Consider the following 23,336-nt stretch of genomic DNA (forward strand, 5'->3'; position numbering starts at 1 on the left):
GTAGTACCAATCAACCACCCTAGTCATTGATGCCATAGCCCTGCCTAACAGATGTGTCTAGGTGTTACTATAGGTGGCATACTGCTGTAACAGACTATATATGTTGCTGGATACACACATTTACCCTGTAACACACATATGATTGCAGCCATTGTACAGGCATAATCACACACACATCAGGCAAACATACAATGCACCACTGTATGCCAACACAGATGAGCATTACCTGTGTACCATACGGTACTGTGTACCACTTCTTACACACCCTTATGTCTGCATTCTGTCCTCTGTGGAGACTACAGGAAACACACATGACAGTGTTTCCAAGCAATGTGAACACACACCATACTGTGCTGTTTAGGCCTACAGCTTCAGGTAGTACTACAGTTCATATTGGTGATGGATTCACCAGCAGTACCACTCACTAAGCATACATGTATTGCTTTAGCCTACAATGAGACACCACATTCGTCAATGGAGAACTACATCACATCATCTGCCGTACTACTATGTCTGCCTAGCAGTACATTAACATCAGTTGCTGTCCTCACAGCTAGGATAGGCACTACCATGTCAGATACAACATCACACTAAGCTATCACACCTTTACAAACCTTGCACACATTCAGCGTTACACTTATGCAACCTCACATAGCAGCTTTTGCATTAAGTACATGTGTGAGTGCATAGTGTCATAGATAGGTAATATGCTATTGGCCCTAGGGCCTATGGCAGCCTAGCCATATGCTACCCTGGCCTTTGACACACATGTACTTTGATTTCACTTGCCCCTGCCAACCTGAACCACAGAGGTGTTTCCTGGGGTGTATTACCAATCTCCCACACAATCATCGGGGGTATTTATAACAACTGCTAAGGAGGAGCCTTGTTTGCTATTGCTATGTGGTCTATTCCAGTGTATGCCATATCTCTGAGATGGGAACCTATCCCTCCAGCATGTGCCGTTTAGTGAGCTGACAAGGTTTAGGGCCCTAGAGCATGTATCCTGGAGGTATTGTAATATGTTGTCATGGTGGTTGTCACCCAGCTATGGGTGTGACATACCTCTGTATGTCCGGCAGACATCACCTCTGTGTGGCCAGTATGCAATACAGTGTACTTGTGGTTTTGTGAGTCAGTCTGCATAGGGCATCTGTTTGCAGCCAGTATTACTCTCTGGGGGGGGGGGGTCTGTCTGTGGCCTGTTCACCTGGTGTAGTTGTCATGTGAAGTACATACCACACAGGGCATTGTGATGAGTAGAGGGGAACTCTACCCTATACTTCCATAGCTGACACACCTGTTGTCATGACACATACCACACAGACAGATTACAGGTGTAGTGTGGCACTGTCTTCATCAAAGCAGAGGCTACTGTCTACCTGTGTCCCATATTCCCTTATCACACCTTCACTGTTAGGTATATCTCTACCTATGTGGTAGTTAATGGGTACACTGTTTTGGGAAGGTGGAAGGGCACTGCAGTATCAACACTTGTCTACAGTCCATGCCTTGGTCACCACACACCTGTTGCAGTACATATGAATCCGTGTCTCTCTGTCTCACTCTCTCACTCTATATGTATATATATATATATATATATATATATATATATATATATATATATATATATATATATATATATATATGTGTGTGTGTGTGTGTGTGTGTGTGTGTGTGTAGATATATATATATATATATATATATATATATATATATATATATATATATATATATATGTTATATACATGTATATCTATACACATACATGTACACATCCATTGCTGTACACATGGATGTACATATAGGTACTTGTACAGTCCACCTTTCATGGTGGGGATATCACTTATGCGGCAGTTGTGGAATGTACAGGTATGTGATTAAATTGCACAGTGTTGTGCAGAATGTATGTGAGTGTCCTCAGCCCTTGTAGCATCAGCAGGCCTCACTGGCTGTAACACAGCAGATCTGACAAATCTGTCCTACAGCATTTAACCACCACATGACATATATCAACACTACCATAGCTGGCCTTAGGCATAGGCCAACTGGGCGGCTGCCTAGGGCGCTGCTCTAGCAAGGGTGCTTTTCCACTATTTATGTGGTGTAGTAAGACAAGGATGGGGGCACCAGGAAGTGTGGTAGGGGGCGCCGTGGAGCCCTTTTGCCTAGGGCACCAGTTGACCTACGGCTGCTCCTGCGCACTGCATGCTGTTTTCTAAGCCACACACTACGACCTACATGGATATATGCACATATCAACCTTCACTGACAGATATCTGTCCACCCTTCACTAACAGTTGCAGTATGTCCCTTGCCCTATGCACATGTGCAGATACAGATAGATACATACTGCTGCCACACATGGATGATTTGCAGTGTGTAGAGTACTCTTCAGGAACATCTACAGCATGCCAACACATACATGTGAGTTACATACCTTACCTTTGTATTTCCCTGCTCCATGTGTTACGGTTTTGTAGTTTTTTTTTTTGTTGGTGGGTTTTTTTTGGTTTTCATCCTCTATTTAACGTTCTGTCTCTGTTTCTCACTCTGTTCTGTTCTGTCTCTGTCTCTGTCTCAGTCTGTGTCTGTGTCTGTGTCTGTCTCTCTCTCTCTCTCTCTCTCTCTCATTCTCTATCTCACAGCACCTGCAATTATATAATTGCATGTGTAGACTGCAGGTACAGCCTGCTTTTCTAGGTATCTGCACTTGTGCATGTGACAGCCTCTGCACCAATTGCTGCCCACCTTTCAGTAATTGCATGCAGCCTGCTGTTTGGTGATTGCATTACTCACTTTGATTGCAGCCCACTGCTATAAAATGCTAGGTTAGGTAGGCGCAGCCCTTTCAGATTTCCAAGGTGGGGCCCATGCTTGTCTGCTCTGGACACCATTGTGTCAGTCTGAAGGTTGGTATATGTATCTTATCTGATGCTAGGGTTGTAGCCAGTTATATGCATGTTGTACTCAAACCTGAATGTTGCTGCTTCCAGTAAACACATCTCAGTGTAGACATGTACGCACCCCTCCCAATGCTAATACAGGATACATGGGAGTATGTACTTTTTTCTCACTTACACAATTAACTGCCATACAAATGTGGTTATTGCACTGTATTCCTGTGGCCGGTATTAATCCTGGTCTGATACTGTGTGGTGTTTGTAAGGTGCTACTGTAACATTATTCCCTGCTAGGATGGCTGGTTCTCCTTTCACAGCCATGTCATGCAATTCGACAACCACTGCTGGTAAAGACCCACAGAAAAGGATTTGTGTTATACCATTCCTAATTTCCATTTCCATTCCCTCATTGTTATGCATGATATATTTATTTCAGAACTAAGCTATTTGTATATCTGCTGTGGCTTAGTGGTAATTCATGCAGTCTATTGTGTCAATGGTTTGGGGTTCGAAACTGGTAGAGTTTTTTTCTTTTGCTGCTCAGCAGAACAAGGGCCCTGATATAGAGTGACTAAGGCACTTTTAAGCGGGGTTTGCGCGGGTTTGTGCGATGCTTAGCGACGCTTAGCTAAGCGCACACATGCGCACACTCGCTTAATCCTGCTTACTACTGCTTAAAAGTGCTTACTCCCACTAAACCCCATGCTAATTTCTTTTAAAGAAAAGAAAATGGGGAGATAGGAAAGTGGTGGAAAAGGAGGCACAAAGAGGGACACACAGTAGGTAAACAAGCTTGGGATGTGCAGGATGGGTGTAGGGAAGGTCCATAGCTGCCCATTTCTTAAACAGCAACAGCTGTGCATATGCAATGAATATGGAGTGAAATTTGAAACCTTCCACCCCTGGGAGAGGGGTGAGGACAACAAAGTATGTTGTACTGCCAATTCTAATTATCAGCTTACATGTTTGTCCAATGGGCATGTGTGCGAAATGGGCAGCTATGTATGGGGCATAATTTTTTTGTGGATACAGATTGCCCTTTTTTTTTTCAGGTGAGAGTGGGAAGTGAGGTAGGGGAAGTAGGTATGTCCAGGGAGGTAGGTTGGGAAGGTAAACAGACAAGACAGACAAGACGCATACAGGGGCAGTGTATGACACATGGGGTGGGTGAACACAATTGACGGGGTCAGATGTTTGGAAATCACAAGCCCATGAGCCCACAGATGGTAACAGTGGAACTGAGATCCCCACCCATGGGCAGTCACCACTGAACCTTCACAGCCCCGAGGGTTGCTGTGCTTAGGGCTGCGTAGGATGGGCAGGCTCACCCGTGAGATGCGCCACTCTTGCCTCAAGCTGGCATAGGGGATCAGTGACTGAACACTGGATCTCCCTATGCACCACAACCCAGACCCTTCGAAGGGTGACAGGTGGCTCTTCTCCTCCCACGCTTGCATGGGGGGGGGGTGATCCCCATCCCCTGCAGCACTTCCACCTGAAGGTGGCACAGGACCAATAGAGGAGGGGAGCATGGGCTGGGCACCGGACCTCCTGGTGCCACCGGCTGAGGAGGGACAGGTGGGTCCGCTGGGACAGGCCTTCCCATACGTTCTGTGATTAGGTGTCTTTAATTACAACATAAGCAAAACAGCATTCCAGATTAGTTGTAACAGCATGCAATAATATTCCCATTAACCCAACACACCAAGGTTACAACAGTTGAACAGCAAGCATAACACATGCATATATTGAACCAGAGTGGATATTCCAACAGCATGCAGGGATGTTTGGTAGCAACAGGCCACCATGATTGTGGTGTTTAAACAGGGCACGTGGATCAACGTGAATGCAAATATTTATAGAACAGTAGGACATATGTCCCAACAAATACGGAAGATTACACATACCCATTGAGGTGTGGAATTGCATGGTTTATGCACATACAGTAGGGTGTAGAAAAAACCTTGGTTAACATCTTATAATTACCTTTTCATCTACAATACATTCCTAGTGACTGCAGGTGTATATCCCCTACATGTATTATTACACTTGCCACCATACATTAGGTTCTGTAATGGGTTTGGCTAGTTCAATATATGCCTGACCTATATCTGACATACTAACTGTCCAGGATGCAGATGTTACTGCTACATATTTCTTGATTGCATTTATATTTCTTTATCTACATATCTGGGATGTTTTCACATGACATTTTCACTTTGATTTGTACAGAACCCTGCATTTCTTGACACACACTCACATTTCTGTGGAAAAAATAACATGCTGCACGTGTGCCAGGTTTACTTATTCATGCCAGCCAGTAACTGACTGTTGTGGACTGTATATATGTTTCACAGCTAATAGCACTTCCATCACGCACTTTATATGGGACTGCACAACTCTGGGTTGCCAGCACCTTTTCAAACAGTACTGTTTGTATAATGCAAGGATACAACAACATTTCTGACTCTGTGACACAGACACACTCTGGGTTTTAGTCCTTTATTAATGATATTATACACTTTTCCACAGGCTCACTCCTTCATTTGTTTTAATGGTGTATATGGCAGACATGTTCAAGACATATTATACCTTTATTAATAGGTTAGAACAATCTTTTTTCAGGCTCACTCACTTATTTTATATGACAGTGCCTGCAGAGATATTATTCCAGACATATGTCACCTTTCATAATGGGTTACTACACTCGTTTTCTGCCTTTCTGACGTTTTTATTTGACAGTACACGCAGAGGACTTATTCAGGCAATTTTATGGCTGTATTATTGGACTGCAACACTTTCTTTCATGCTCTCTCCCATATTTTATATAACAATACATGCAGAATAATCACTAACCTGCCTGGTGGTGCAGCCTTAGCAGCCTATCAGCATAGGCTTGCTGATTCGTAGCACGGTCACCTGCAGCTGTAAAGTAAATGAAGGGATATTGAGACATACCTATCCGTTATACATACTCCATTATCAATTCTTACATACTGCATTCCATGGCTACATACTCAGTTGTGGGGCATCCCACAGGCCTCCTGTATCCATTGGTTCAGGCGGTCCTGCTTTCATCTCTTCAGGTCTGCATGGTGGTGACGGACCTGCTCACCAGTCCGAGGAACACCTGTGGCACTGGTGAGGTCACAAGCTAACCGGTTCCAAGCCTCTGCCTTGTACTCCGTCCCTTGGAACTGGCCCTGCAGGAGTCTTGACTTGTGATGGTGGACAAGGAGCCAAACCATGTATTTGGACTCCTCGATGCCCCAATGTTGCACTCGGAAGCGTGTTCCCGCTCTGACACCAGACATTCTAACTGCAGAGGAGAGCTACAATCAGTTATGGCATGTATTCCCGCCTGTGGGGCTTAAATATGCCACATTTTCCGCACTTTTTTGTGATTGGCAATTTTGTAAAATTCTCGGCTGACTGAAGACCTGCTTAGTAATGGTTAAACTACCATTCATAAGTATATGAATGTTAATAGTGGCTGTTTCCCCTATGTTGTCATGGCTTAGTGGTTCTGTACTTTGCTTCTGATGCACAGAGTCCTGAGTTCGTACCTTGTCATTCATTTTATTTTCATACTATCCAGACAGGCTAGGGGGGGTGGCTGCATTTAAGCAACTTTGCTCTACGCTGCTCCTCCGTGCCCTACGTTGTGCACATCCGCACAAACACATTGCGCTAGGTAAAGCGCCATTGAACTATGGGCAACTCTATTGCACTGGGTGAAGCACTATTAAACTATGGGCAACTCTATTGCGCTGGGTGAAGCGCTATTAAACTATGGGCAACTCTATTGCACTGGGTGAAGTGCTATTAAACTATGGGCAACTCTGTTGCACTGGGTGAAGCGCTATTAAACTATGGGCAATTCTATTGTGCTGGGTGAAGCGCTGCTTAACTGCAGGCAATTTTATATCAGGATCCTTTAAAATATTTATTTTGTTCACTGGTACATTGGCCATTTCACTGTTTTTTAGTAGTGTTTAAACATATTTGTTAGGTATTATTTCATATACTGATTTAAAAAATAAATACAAAGGGGAGTGGTGGGACTCGAACCGTGAATGCCTCTTCTTTGTGCAAACGTGCTACCATTACGCTATTGCTATTTGGTGTGATTTGCATAAACATTCTTTCTTATACTCTTCCATGTCAGAATTGTTAACTCTAGCTAAGCAATGGGCACACCCGCACACACATGTGCAAATACGGGCAGCTATTTTGGAAATTTAAAGAAATAAATTTAATGTTTTGTGTTTTAGAACTGTGATACGGGTTTACAATATCAGGGAGTGTGGTGTTGGGTTCAGTGACATTTGAGCGGACTCGCTCGTGTGTATTTGCTTTTCTTACTTTTAAAACACTTGCAGGGGCGTGGACATTTAGACTGCTCGGCAGTCGGACACGCCCCCTGCTTTCTTACACGGTCCGTGTAAGACTTACGGTTGAGTCAGCGTGCCCTCATGCATATTCATGGCACGCTGACGTCAACTGCAGCCTCTGAGTAAGACTTATTAAGTCTTACATGGAGGATTCGTGAATCCGGGAGATTGTCTTTCAAAACATATTACTTAATATAAATTGATGGTAATAATATTTATACCTAACGTTTATAATACAATGTATTTTATTGGATATATCAGAAGTTATATTTCATTGTTTGGCAGCATTTAAGTAATCTGTGTGTTGCTAACTTACTTAAAGCATCAAGTTTGTTTTATGTGAACGTTGATGAAAGTTAGTGCATTTTAATTATCAGTACATCCCTCTTCCCCTTATTTCCTACATATAAGGATTTTCATATCTGTCTTTTCTTATTATAAAATGAGTGAAATTCAAGGTTAAAAACAACAAATTCCTTTATTCTGATTAATGATTACACATTCCCTTTCCATATTTATAAATTGCCACTTTATGGCATATACTGAAAGTTTTTAGATTTAAATGGCAACGTTCTATTTTGTATAATCAGCAAAGGTTAAACTGAGTGATTATTGTCAATTTAATACTATTTGTTCAGAATGTGATTGTTACATTCTATGACATTCCTAGTTCAGACTTCTATTGTTTCCCTTGAACAACTTTGTCAGTTTGATGTCATGTGTAAAACATTAGTTACCTTGGTAACCGCTTAAGTATTATATATGGTCAAGATGAGTTACAAAAAATACAATTCAAGTTAAAGGAATTACATGACTTGTTATGTATATTTACTTATATAAGAAAATCACCATACTTCCCCTTGATGTTCCATGTAGTGTATGTCATTTATGACAAGTTAAGACAGTAGTGTTGTTATACACAAACCCATGTTATTGAATCCTGTCTTTGATATCTAAAATCAGCAGACTGCTTCATCTTATATGACGATTATATATTGTATGTCTAGATTTACTAAAATCATACATGACATAGCTATTGTGTGTGGGGTTTTTTTGTTTGTTTCTTTGGGCTGTTGCTTAGTTATTTGAGAAACCACAAGCTGTAATGCTTATTCTTATTAATAGCTCCTTCCAAGCATGTTTATACAGTCCATAGACTTTAAATTATGAAACCCTTCTAGTTTCTTATTTGTTATAAGTATATTTCCATCCTTACATACACACATATCAGTACTTCAAGCACGGACAACAACACCCATCCAGTTTTACCAGAATACCATTCACTAGATCATGTGGTGTGTTTCTAGGCTGTTCTTAAAATATCCTAACCAATATTTGTCCTGTTCCATTTTACCAGCCTGTTCCATGCAGTGGCCACTCTGTCAGTGAACCACTAAACACACCTTCCACTCCCACAGATATTTCCACAAAGGAAATCTGATGACTCTCTAGAACTTCCTGGCAGCCTCAAACAGCTCTAGAGCACGTCCGAGCAAGCTCACCTCCCAGACCACTGCAAAGGGTACTGCACAAGACCAAGTGCTCTTTTTTTTCACAATAACTCATACTTCCATTCTTATGAAAGTCCTTAATGTGTTTGGACCAAAATACGTTTTAAATATAAAACTGTGCTTATTATTTATTTAAATTTTTTTTTTAATCAAGAATCAACTTAATAAGCTAAATTAAGTGTTGGGAGACCACCAATATGTGTACATGTGGTTGAAAACACCCCTTTTATTATATATATTTTTTTGTAAACCAAAAACTTCATTGCCAAGAATCATCTCGGAGGCTCCTCAGAGCCATTAAGCATTATCATCACTCTGTCTCCATTACCATAGCAACCTGGGAACATCTATTTCTGTTAGTGTATCTGCCAACTGCATACCAGAGGCTCACTTCACTTCACTGCAACTTCAAGCCTAAATTCCCTCCCTTTCAGCGAGGCAGCAGCCAGGAAAAGAATGAAGAGCAAACAGATCAAAAAAAAAAAAAAAAAACAAAACGCCCAACAAGCCACCACAGCAACAGATAACACATTCTTCCAGCCTTCCCACCTCTCACTCAGCAGATGTATAAACAAGCTATTCTCTTCCAAAATATCCCAAAATCAGTTTTATCCACCCCCAGGCTAAAACACCAAATGTCTCTTCCTAATACACAAGCATTAGTAAACCTCAATCACAAGCTGCAACCCACATTGAGGGGAGTGGGGGCAAAGCCCCCCGCATACTTTATACATTTTAAACCATACCCATGGATATTTATAACTGCAATGAATAACTCTTTGCAGAAAACAATATTTACCTAAACTATGTGGGGGGGCTTTGCCCCCAACCCCCCACCCTCCCTACTTATATATACTAACTCCAGGATCGCACTACAGTGGGGAAAATGGCATATACCTTTACTTTAACATGTCAGTGTTATGAGTTTCAGTCAAATGAGTTTTCAGCCTTTTAAACTTTCAGTGTTTTGGTCTCAGTCAAATGAATTTCAGTCAAATGAAATTTAGGTCATATGAAGTAGACCTATATATATATATATATATATACATATATATATATATATATATATATATATATATGTCTGTGTGTGTGTGTGTGTGTGTGTGTGTGTGTGTGTGTGTGTGTGTGTGTGTGTGTGTGTGTTTATATATCTATATATTTAGATATTCATATACACACACACACACATATATATATATATATGTGTGTGTGTGTGTGTGTGTGTGTGTGTGTGTGTGTGTGTGTGTGTGTGTGTGTATATATATATATATATATATATATATATATATATATATATATATATATATATACACACACACACATACCATCATCTATATGTGTGTGTGTGTCTGTGTGTGGTACCCTTCTATTCTGCAGTCTGTTGTCCAAATTCAGGACCATTGATAGTGTTCAAATGGGAGTTTTGCTTAATCAGTTTAAGAAGTATATATCTACCTATCTAACACACACACACACACACACACACACACACACACACACACACACACACACACACACATTCTTTTTTTAAAGCTATTTGTTTTTCTGGTGCCTTACCAATTTTATGTGTATACTTAAGAATGAATACTTTGATTTTCAGCAGGGTGGAGCATGAAACTGTAAGTGGAGATTACAAGCTCAGTTTGTTTTCCTTCTCCGTGTTGCTCTTTTTCTGCAAAGGGTACCACAGTACAAAATTTACCCTCATTTTTTTTATTACAGACATTTGGTTAGCAACAGCTTTCACTTGAATTCTTTGCTATTCACTAGTAGAATCGGTTTCAGAACTCTGCATTTCCTTATCTATGTCAGTTTTAATATTTACTACAATGTCTTTGCTCTGCTGGTCCTCATCTCATTTTCTCAATTTTTTTTCTGTCATGGTATCAGTTTCAGCACTAATTTTTCTTGTAAGCCTCTGTTCTGACTTCTGTCTTCTACTTATTTTACTACTCAGTTTCTCATCGGTTCCTCTTCTGCTCCTATACTGACATATCTAATATTCCTAGGTTTCTGTTATTTATCATTGGATCATGTTTCTACCTTAGATGATGTGTTTTACTGTGTAAAATAAATCACACAACAGCTTGTTTTAAAGGTTTCTATGCCAAGTCCCTTCTTCTAGCTTTGATTCTGGATCTCTCTGTGAGTGCCGCTGCCTTACTCAACCCCTTCCTACATGGAATGGGTGCTTTAACTTGTTGATGTACTTCTTTCTTGTAAAGCAAATCAGCTTCCCTCACTGTGTCTACAGATTGTTCCCCCTTCATCAATTTGAATACTGGTTTAAAATGAAGAAAATCTCTTCTTTTTATTCCACTTTAACTCAAACCAGGAGTTAGAGCCACAGGATGTTTCAGTTTTCCTAAAATGGTCTGCATTTTTGCATGTGTGAGAGGGCACTATTATTTATCATCATAAATACAAATTATCTTCCCATTTTGGCTGTGCTTATTGTGACTCCATGTCAAGGGATGCTTGAAAATGATACTCATACTTTCAGAATCTGGCAAAGGATAAACTTCCCTTCCATCTAAAAACACATTACAATTAAATCGCTTGGTTTTAGCACAATGGCATAGTATGCAGTTTAACTAGATGTTATTTTATAACACCCAAAAGAAAATCCTTAGCAGTAACCTACCTGCTCCCGTTTCTGTTGTATGCATCACCTAACTTCATCAATCTCAACAATACCCTCAAGTCCAAACTTGATGGATGCTATAATAAAGTAGCAAGATTCACCATTCAGTTCATAAAACCCACCACTGCGTAGGTTTAAAGGACCTAAATTATCACAAACTCTTTAATCAGTTAACCTACTCTCATCTAACTACTGCCCACAAACTTATCTACAATCCAGATAGTTGCCTCTCACTAAAAAAACATATTACTATCATGCAACAGCAACAGAACACTGCACTCCAATAAGAAATCTCTCCTAGTCGTTAGCAACTCAAAAACAAAAAAAAAACTCTGCTGGAAACTCACTCTTTTCTCATTGTGTCTCAAAACTGTGGAAATCCATCTCACTAGAATTAAATTTACAGAAAACAACAAATGCTTTGAAAGTCTGTTAAAGCAACATCTTCAAGGCACTTGACACTGTTCTTTCTGTGTGCATGGGCAGTTTCCAATCCAGAAGAAAATACAAACTGCAGTAATCCTGACAAAATATCTGCTCTGTACGAAATTCCCATATGATGATTATTACACTTCCCCTTATATCTACTACTGTAAACATTTAACTGATTATATTTTTAACTACCTACTCCTACTTAATCCTTATTCTCTCTCATCATACCACAATTTGATTTCAGTCCAAATGTCAATCTTTGTCTTCTCTTGTTTTTTTTTTGTATTTCTGTCTGATGTCACCTTCTGCAAATGCACAGACTATCTCTTATTTTTTCTTCTTCATATATTCATAAATTGTATGGTGAAAAGTTAACATTAATCATCTGCTACATCTAATTATATATGCAAAAATGTATATGCAATCAAGATGAAAATATTATATACAATGTGGAAAATGAAAATATTCTGCATATTGTCTCTGTAATTGTATATTGGAGCTTTTCTCCCCAGGCCTCTGCTGAAGAAGGGTATCTATCTCAGCTTGATATTCCTGATCAACAAAGATAAATAAATAAATAAATAAATAAATAAAATAAAATGAAATAATATCTCCCAATTTACAGTCATCAGTGAACTGGTGAGCCAGAGGCTTTGAACATTAGCCTTGACTTCTGAGAAGTAGATGCTGAACAGTAGCGGGCCCAGCACAGAGCCCTGGCATACCCTTTGATAACAAGTCTATTGATGGACATGGTCTCACAGATCTTGTATTCTTGGGTCCTGTCTGTGAGCCAGCCAGCAATTCAACAAGTTATGTAGGGATGTATGCCTAGCTCAGACAGCTAGTCAGCAATGCCTGAGTAGGCTATTGCATTGAATGTCTTGGCTAGGTCAAGATACACAGTATGCATTGTTTTACCCTCATCCATTGTTTTGGTGACCCTCTCAAAGAGGTCTATCAGATTAACTAGATATGACATTCCATTACCAAAGCCAAACTGGGAAAGGATCAGTGTCTGTAGGTTGCCCATGTCCTTGTTTATCATTTCCATGACAATTTTTTCCATGATTTTGCATATTAGGATCGTTAGACTGATGGGTATTTAGCCCCATGGGTCAGTTGATGTCCCCTCCTTGTGGAGAGAAATGACTATTGTGGTCCTGCATTTACTTGGAATGTAACCTGTTTCCAAAACTGCAGTGGAAGAGTGCCTCAAGTGGTCCTGATAGATCATGTTTCAGACTGTTAGGGAGGTAACCAGGGATGTTGTCAAGACTCATGGAGGCGGTGTTTTTGACTTTACCATGTGCTGCCAGCACCTAGTCCCTGCTAATAGTTGGGGGTATCTTGGAGGAGATTTTACCTAGTGGAGCTGGGAAAGAGTGGGGGGGGGGTGTTTTTGTTTAACTTATTGACCAGTAAATTTTCTACATTACCCTGCTCGATGAAGGTGATACCATTCACAACAAGTTCAGCACACTGCTGTGTATTCCATTTAAGATTCTGAACATAGCTGAAGAAGGACTTGTGATTGTCCTTAGACTACGAAGTTATCCTGACCTTATAGTTGGCCTTGTTGGTCTTAATTAGACTTCTTAGTTTCTTGTGTATTTGTATAAGAGAGCACTTGTCTATAAGGTGTTATGGAAGAATATATTGCCTCATGATTATTCTTCATAAAATGAATATTAACTTGCAGTTTCTTCACAAATGAGTCAAATAAAATGTTTATAATATGCTTGTGTTAAAATTAAAAGGTAAAATAGATGCATGCTTATAAAAATATAGTCTCACATAAGTTGTAGCTTTCTATTTCAAGTGCCTTACAACTGCATTTTCTTTATTAGCAAATTATAGTGTCCTGACAGATAATTTGAGGCAAAGTAAGTGCTGGAGGAATTAAAAAATGTTACTATGTTTGAAAATCTGGTTTCAGAATGTGGTACTTTTCCGTTAAAGCCCTACCACTTTGCGCTGCTGTGAAGTGAAACCATACCTCGCGCTGTTACATTTCCAAGGATTCATACACTGTTGAATAATTGAATAGAAATTGAATGTTGGTGAATGTAAGCATTTTGGTAATGTCTAGTCTGTCATATATGTCAGCTACTTAGTGTATTAAAGCCCTACCACTTTGCGCTGCTGTGATACATCTTCTACAAATTGCTTAGTATTTATTTTCCTGCTATAAACACCTACAAGTTCGTGCTGCCGGTATTCCATTTTGTATGTCACTAATACATTTGTAACACTGTCATATAAGTTTCTGTTGTCCTGTTAGGTGTATAGTAAGGTGTTGTCATACCACAAATAGCTGAATCCACCGTTAAACTCCTACCACTTGCGGACCAGCTACGTTCACTTTGCTTTTATCGCGTACGGTTATTTCCCAGCTATTTCTCCTTAGAAGGGGCTCTGACCTCCGATCTCATCTTACTAGTTTGCAGACAGCAGGGCCCATTGACTGGGTAAAGTACACATACAAAAATAGTCACACTGAACCTGCTGGCCAATGACCATTGTAAACACGTCGGGCTACAACTACGCCACCAATAAAATGCCGCCTATTACTTCACCCTCACATGAAGTAGCCAATTCAAGTCTGTGCAGCGTGACAAACTGGTAGGGGTTTAACAGAAAAGTACCCAGAATGTTAATGGAAAAAACAAATGTGTCAAAAATCTTTTGTAAGCTATGGCCTTTTCAGGCTGGGAAATCAGTTGTTATAAAAATGTCTATAAAAATAGTGCACACGTACTAAATGTAATAAGGTCAAAGGATAAAATTCTTAGGCCAAATGGTCTATGTTTTAAAGAGGTATATTTTCAGTTGTTCATGTAAAGCTCAAAGAAAAACTCATGAGAGCATATACTATTTTAAAATACATTAATTTGTTAAAAGCTATGTAACATCAGAGTTCTGCATGCATAAAATTAATTAAAAAAGTACAAAATAATGCATTTTCTTTGTTCTGAAAAACTGATCTAAATTTTTTTAAAGGCAGTCTCCCAGCACTGTTTATAAAATAAACCAGTACTGTGCACATCCTAAAGTGTTAATCTTGACTCAAGACTAAAAAGATAAAACTGTTTATTAATTTTTTTGTGTACTTTTTCAAAGGGAGCTGCACTTCCTGATGTTTGGACATGAGTTTTCTCCTTTTATCATATACCTTGTTCTACCAGTAGGGTTTGTTTGGTTTGGGTTTACTTCTGGTAAATACGGCAGTCTCTATGCAGTCATTCACATGTTTGCATAGGGACTCTGAATACTTCTGCATAGGAGATGTGGTCTCAAGGTTAGGGGAGCCTTGCATTTTGACAATCTGTCACTTAACAGGATGCAGTTTGCCTTAAAATAGTTCCTGTTTCTGGCTTCACTGAGGTTTTTATGTTGATTTTTACTTCAAAGAGGACAACTTTGTGATCTGACCTCACTAATGGGGACATGACATGGGGGATGGATGCAATTCTCTCCCATGTTGATGAGTGTCAGATCCAGTATATATGATCCTCTGGTTACGCATACACTATCTTTTTCAGGGTGTTTGTTTTAATAAAGCCAGGGAGGCATTGTGCCTGTGAATTTGAGGTAGTGTAAGTTTCCCAGTCTATTGATGGGTAGTTAAAGTCACTTATGAATAGGGTGCTTGGTTGGATGGTGGGCAACTCTAGTAGGTTTAGGTAAGAGTTGTTAAACTCTAGTGGCATAGATGGTGACCCTTAGCTAGCCATGATATGGTGATGGACCTTATCAGTGGTGACTTGCATGTGGAGGAGCTCCATGGCTTTATCCTGTTTAACCAACCTGAAGGTACATTTGCTGCTAATGTAGATCAATATACCTCCCCCTTTCACCCCAGTTTGTACTGTTCTTGATCTGAATGTGTGGAAAGCTAGGTAGCCTTGCATTGCTGGAGCACTTTTTATGGTATCAAGCTAAGTCTTGGTCATGGCACAGATGTCTATATTCTACAGAGTGAGGCGGGATTGAAGACTGTAGTGTTTTTTGTTGAGAATCCTAGCATTAAGCAGTAATACATTAAGGTTGCTTGGAGACTTTTTCATGATGTTGGTAGTTTAGTCTTTCTGGCATTGTCTAAAAAAAGCCTCTAAGGGGGAGGATAAAGTTTTAATCAATATCTGAAAGGCTATGGAGGAGAGGTGCAGCCCATTCCTGGCAAAGCAATGTAGTCTGTTGACTATGTCCTTCCCTGCTGGCAGATATTAGACCTCCCTGGAGTGACACCAGAAATTAAGCCAATTATTAAAAATCAATCACGTTATGTTGTTACTGTGGCATCATCATTGGTGAAGGTAGAATGCTGCTCAATGCAAGGCACATATCTGCCTGAGACACATATTCGGAGAGATCTATTATGTCTCTTTTCACATACTCCAGTGAAGTACATCTCAGGTCATATACCCAGTGAAGTACATCTCAGGTCATTTATAGCCACTTGGACTATAATAGAATCATATTGGTGCCCGGGATGCAATAACTTGAGTATGTGCATGATATTGTAGATCCTGGTAAATATAATCATTATATTCTCCTTGTCTAGCCTGGTGAGTAGAGCATCTGTGTGTCAAACAATGGAAAATCCAATGACAAGAGTATTAGGTAAAGTATATGCTTGTCTTATGCGCTTTGCACTTGGGGGAAGATTAGATCTAGGTTTATATGAGATGTTTGCTATTTCTTTTGGTGTGTGCTTTAGTGATTGCTGAGGAACAGTGGTGTTACTGGGTGACTTTGGAGGTCTTTGAGATTTGGGATGGTTTCTTTTAAGCACCTCAGCATAAGATAATCGGTGTACATGGTGAGTAGAGTATGTGAAGGATGTAGTGTGAGTATTCATGACAACCATGTTTGCATGCAAGACTTTTCCTCCAAATAAGTTGTGTATTTGCATCTTTCACATACCATCTTATTTTCTTTAATGATTAACTGGTTATCTGCAAACATGATACAACTGCAACATTGCCCTAGGATGCCCAAATCTACCAAGCTTTTCACAGAGACATTTGGAAATTACATGTACAGGGTAGAAGGTTTGAATCTGGCTTCTGGCCAATGCCTGTTCTCCCTGTGTCTCTGTAAGGTTCCTCCCATCTCCCAAAAACATGCTGAATGTTTCCATCTCAAGCTCATCCAAAGAATGGAGCTGTGGGTAGCAGCACAAACTCTACATGATGCCCTACAGAGGGAAGACCATTATAAACCAATTGTTTTTGAGCATCTACTGTGGTGCACGGTATCCTCATAATAGCAGAACACTGATAACAGACTGTATGTCATTGCAGGGCTAGCCACTTATTAGTGTAAAATATGGCTCTATGTGATTCAATTGTGTTGACTTATTTCACCAAATGGCCATGGGTAATTGTCAGTTAAAAGTGAGTGGAGGACCCGACCTACACCAATGACTAATGCTTATGGTGGAGAGGTGTATGTGCTGCTATTAGCTAGTATGTGCCCACCATAAAGCCCAGCAGCGCTAGGCCATTAAGCTACTGAATGGCCAGTGTCCAATCATCCAGGTTGGATTATGTGAGATAGCTCTGCCTGCCAAACATGAACTAAGAATTACTACAATGTAGGTTCACTGACAGGATGTAGCTTGGAAGTGGATGACAAGATGATAAGGAGGAGGCTACACAGTCTATGTATCCAGGAGACAAGATGGAAGGGCAGTGCAGCAAAGCCATTTGGCTTGGGCTCCAAAGTCTACTACCCAGGAGGAGGACAGGTTGGAAAGGGTGTGGGAATGGTGGTGAGGGAGAAGCTTCAAAAGATAGTGAGGGATGTCATCAGAATTAGTGGCAAACTCATGACAATCAGACTCCAGCCTAATGAATAATCTCAGCCTATGCCGCACAGCAGGGTTGTGATAGTGAAGAAAAGAGTGCATTCAGACAGCAGTTGCAGGACCTATTAGATAAATCAGGAAAACATGAATTGCTGTTAATAATGGGTGACTTTAATGCACATATCGAGCCAAACCAAACAGGATATGAGGACTGCCTGGGTCCACATGGGTGGGGCTACACAAATAAAGGAGAGGCCATTCTAGACTTCTCTCTGGCAAATGGCTTGATAGTAGCCAACAATGGTTCAAAAAGAAAGTCAGCTCACATACAAGAGTGGCCAACATACAGCTCAGGTAGACTTCCTCTTAGTAAGGAAAGGGCACTGGGGTAGAATCAGAAATTGCAAAGCCATCCCCAGTGAAACAGTCAGCCCACAGCATAAACCACTGGTTGCCACAATCAATTGCAAGTAGTGGTCAGAGAAGGCTGCAGGGTCAACAGAGACCAGGATGAAGACTAGGAAGTTGACTGGAGAGAAATCACAATAGTTAAAGAATTACTCAGGGCTATACCTCTCAACTGTACAGATTTTTATAGAATGTCCAGATTTTTGCCTCATGCTTTTGGTCTGTTCTTCATAAAATATGTGGTTTTCTAGCAAATCATTGAGGATTGAATAATTAAATAATACTAAATAATGGCATACATTTCAGTTTCAGTCTTCATATCCTTCAGAAAATACATAATAATTCAAAACCAGTTATAGCAACTTTCTAAGTTTATAGGAGCAATATTTAAAATCTGTCCCTATTTTGTGGTCTTTGTCCATATTTCTTGCACAGAGATGTTGAGAGGTATGCACAGGGCTCTAGCACCTCAGAAAGAAAAGGAAATAGGTGGAGTTAAAGAAAAATGTCAGAACATCAAAACAGCATATGTGAGGACTACAGAACAAATATGAAATAAAGTACATAAGGAAAGCTGGTGGTGGAATGTGAGTCCAAGAAGCCATCAAAAGAAAGAAGTGCAGGAGAATGTGGAAGGTAAAAAAGACCAGGCTAAGAAGGAATACTGGTTGGCTAAAAAAGAAGCTAAGAAAGGAATTGCAATAGCAAATAATAAAGGCATCAGAGGCACTGTACCAACTTCAAGAAAGTGATTCAGTCAATTGCACAAAGAAACTATATCAGGTTACAAGCAAAGACAGAAAGATAAAGAAGATAGCCTTAGTAAGGGATACTTAGGAACAATTTGCTCACCAGTCCACAGGATGTCAAAGGCAGATGGAAGGAGTACTACTAGAAGCTTCTGAATGAAGAATACCCCACAGAAACTGTATTACCCCAGACATAGCATATGATAAGAGAGATGGAACTGCCCACCATAGAAGAAGTAAGAACAGCACTAAAGAAAATTACATCAGGAACAGCAGCAGGCTTAGATGAGGTCACAGCAGATAAGATAAAGATGTTGGGTGAGATAGGGGAGAAATGGCTATCCATCAAACAGAATTACAGTCTTTCACAGGCTTTCCAAGTAACAGGTGTCCTAAATCATCTCAATTTATAGGTCTTAGCTAGACCTCAATGGGAACGCTAAACTCCAGGTGTTTCTTTTAAAGTAAAATTTCATAAGTTAGTCCCAGTGGGGGGTCTTACACTCCATACCTCAATGGTCTACCAGGTAAGCTCCAACTCACCCACCCTTCCATTTGAGAAATGGGCTTCCTGATTCTAGCTTACCAGGCTACTTCTGTTTATATCAGCATAACTGACAATTAGCATGCAATGCAGGAAAAGTGAACATTTACTAAAGTATCAGCAAATGGCTACTGATCTGAAGTTTATTTTATAAAAGCATATTTAAAAATCATGACTATTGCATCTAATAGTGATATAGTAAAGGTTTTAACAGCTGCACTTTGCCAGAGTTTCATGCAGGTGCTCACTACAAAACCTTGCGTCACAGTTACTTAAACTTTATTGCTTGAGGAAGTGGCATCATGTATTTTGTTTCTCACTCTATGTAGCAGTGTTGATTTTTTTGCTTAAAATATGTGCTGCCTTATGTTGCTTAAGCTCCCAGCCTCCCTGTGTAAGAGTAAACAGGTTCTAGATGCACATCACTTTGAGTTACTACTGGGGAATTATAATCCTGGCTGGGTGGTTTGACCAGACAACATGAATCTACCTTCCATTGTTTGAGAAGCTCTCACTGCGCTGTTTGCTACAAAACTGCAATTAATTATGTTATAGTTGAGAAAACAGCTTTAATATGATTACATAGACAGCATAAAATGTTTGTGGAAAAAAATTAACATATAAATCTGGAATGTGATGTATAGGCAAGACGTTTTCCGTATCTGCAGAATTAAATTAAAGTAATGAATACTTTCCATTTCCATAAAGAGGGGAAAAATGGAATCCTTGAGTCAGCTCTAACTCAGGTGACAGGAGCATGCTATCATCACTGACTTTTATTAGTCAAATCATTCACATAGCAAAAATGGCAGAATGTAACCCTTATTGATCTGACCAAAGAAAACTCTTAGACTACTTTTCTGTGCATTATTAATTTCCTTCCTATTAAATTTCGATGTAAAAAATCATTAAGGATTATCTCTCATCATCTGGTAATATTTCCATAAAGTTCAGGATGTACCGAGAATCTCATGAAAGTATAATAATAAAGTACAATAAAATGTATTGACTGAGTCTACATGAATTTATTACAGCCTGCTTTGCTGTCCTCTCATGCTAGCATAGCTTCTTTTCTTTGAATTATTAGTTGCAATTTTACTTGCTTATGAATACAATAAAGTGTTATCTAAAAATATGACTATTCAGCATCATTTTCAATCATCTAGTTTTTCCATGCAGGTTTTGTTTTTTGAGAAGTAATTATCAGAGTCTAGTAAGCACTATGTGCCCCCCTTATTCCAGTACTGAAAAATGATAAACTAAAGCAGTGAAGCTATGCATTGTATTTGTTTACTCACACACCCCGCGCGCGCACACACACACACACACACACACACACACACACACACACACACACACACACACACACACACACACTGGTTTGTCTAAATTACAATGCTTAAGCACATAAAGGTTACCTTTTTATATAAGGGAATATGTTTCTTTTTTCATGACAGCCTTGCTGACAGCAGTTTAGTAGATGCAAATAAATCAAATAATTTTGGCAACTTATTTATTTTTAGTGTTGTTTTCTGGAGTAGTTATATGATTTATAAGTGAGATTATAAATATTATGTAAGTAAAGCATCTTCAACAAAAGCAAATGGAAGTGTTGCTCTAGCGTGGTATAGCACTTGTACTATGAAGAGCTAACTTTCTGTTTTTAGTCGAACAGCAAGCCAATGAGTCACAACAGCATTCATATAATTCAGATTGCTTGCCACTAGTACTACTGAAAATGCATCAAGTACTGCAAGTAATTTGGCCATTCTTTCAGGTAAGTTTACAACAGGGCATACCTCAAAGTTCTTCCTGATTGGGCAGAACATCCCTGATTTTGCCTTATGGTTTTGCCTTGTCACTAAGGTACTCTAGGTATTTAGGATCTATATCATATTCCTGAAAGCTGACAATGTTGAATCTGACATTGTCGACATGAGAATATCGAACGCTCAGAATTTCGAGTGTGTAAATGGAAATCTCCGTAAGGGGAGATTTCCATTTACTGCAATGTAATTTGGTCTCGGAGTTGGTATATTTAACTAGCGGGGGGTGTGGGGGGTGCAGGGGTGATTGCCTCCCTGCTTAAACCCGTTAGGGTACATTTTTCTCTCTTTTTTTTTTTTTTTTTGTCTTTTTATAAGGTCGACATTTGTGACACCGACCATATGATGTCGACCATATGTTGTTCGATGTTTTCAACCATCGATCTTATAATATAGACCCCCATTTATAGGAGTACATTTTTGAGTATTCTCACTCAGAATCTTTTACTTAAAGATCATATGACGCTTGGAGTATGTACTACATATAGATATACAAAACTTGCCTTCATTGTATGAATGTACCGCTAAATATAGTGCTTGTATGGTTATTAGTGACAATGGTTGAAAATAATGTGCCCTTTTCCAAAGTGATATGGGCAGTGTTTTGAGGGTTGAGTGCATTTTTAAATGATAAGTGGGTGATGGAGTATAAAATATACATTTCTGAATTTACCTCTGCCTGTCACTTGTAAAATATTTGATTTTCTGGTAAATCACAGTGGGATACACAGTCAGTCAATAATGTCAGACACTGGAGTTTCAGACTTCTTGTTGTTCAGAAAATGTATGTTGAGGCAAAACCTATTGTTCTGTTAAACTTTTAACTGCATTAGGTTCATAGGTTCATAGATAGGTACTAGGCTATTGGCCCTAGGGCCTATATAAGCCTAGCCAAATAGTACCCTGGCTTTTGCCACCCAAGAAAATTATTTTCCTGTGCCCCTGTCAAGCAGAGCCACAGAAGTAACCCCCAGGGTGAATTTCCTATCTCCCATCCAATCATCAAGATTTTTCTTGAAAAGTGCTAATGAGGAGCTTTGTTTGATATAGACAGGTAGTTTGTTCCAGAGTATGGGAAGTCTCTGGGACAGGAATCTATCCCTCCAGCATGTTCTGTTTATTGTGGTGACAAGGTTTAGATCCCTAGAGCGTGTAGCTCGGAGGGATTGGGATTTCTTTTAAGTGGAGCATGTCCAACAGCTCTGGGTTTGACATAGCTTTGTATGTTAGGCAGAGATCGCCTCTGATTATGCAATATGTGACAGAGTAAAGCTGAAGTTTTTTAAGACGATCTGAGTAGGGCATCAGTTTGAGGCTGATAATCCTCTTTGTGAGGTATTTCTGTGGCCTTTCCAGTTGTTGTAGATGTCTTGTGAGGTACATACCAAAAGGGGTGTTGTACTCTATAATGTGCCACCGACCATATGATGTCGACCATATGTTGTTCGATGTTTTCAACCATCGATCTTATAATATAGACCCCCATTTATAGGAGTACATTTTTGAGTATTCTCACTCAGAATCTTTTACTTAAAGATCATATGACGCTTGGAGTATGTACTACATATAGATATACAAAACTTGCCTTCATTGTATGAATGTACCGCTAAATATAGTGCTTGTATGGTTATTAGTGACAATGGTTGAAAATAATGTGCCCTTTTCCAAAGTGATATGGGCAGTGTTTTGAGGGTTGAGTGCATTTTTAAATGATAAGTGGGTGATGGAGTATAAAATATACATTTCTGAATTTACCTCTGCCTGTCACTTGTAAAATATTTGATTTTCTGGTAAATCACAGTGGGATACACAGTCAGTCAATAATGTCAGACACTGGAGTTTCAGACTTCTTGTTGTTCAGAAAATGTATGTTGAGGCAAAACCTATTGTTCTGTTAAACTTTTACTGCATTAGGTTCATAGGTTCATAGATAGGTACTAGGCTATTGGCCCTAGGGCCTATATAAGCCTAGCCAAATAGTACCCTGGCTTTTGCCACCCAAGAAAATTATTTTCCTGTGCCCCTGTCAAGCAGAGCCACAGAAGTGACCCCCAGGGTGAATTTCCTATCTCCCATCCAATCATCAAGATTTTTCTTGAAAAGTGCTAAT

The sequence above is a fragment of the Protopterus annectens genome, chromosome 5.part0 (genome assembly GCF_019279795.1).
Source record: "Protopterus annectens isolate FY-2018-M chromosome 5.part0, PAN1.0, whole genome shotgun sequence".
Lineage (NCBI taxonomy): Eukaryota > Metazoa > Chordata > Ceratodontiformes > Protopteridae > Protopterus > Protopterus annectens.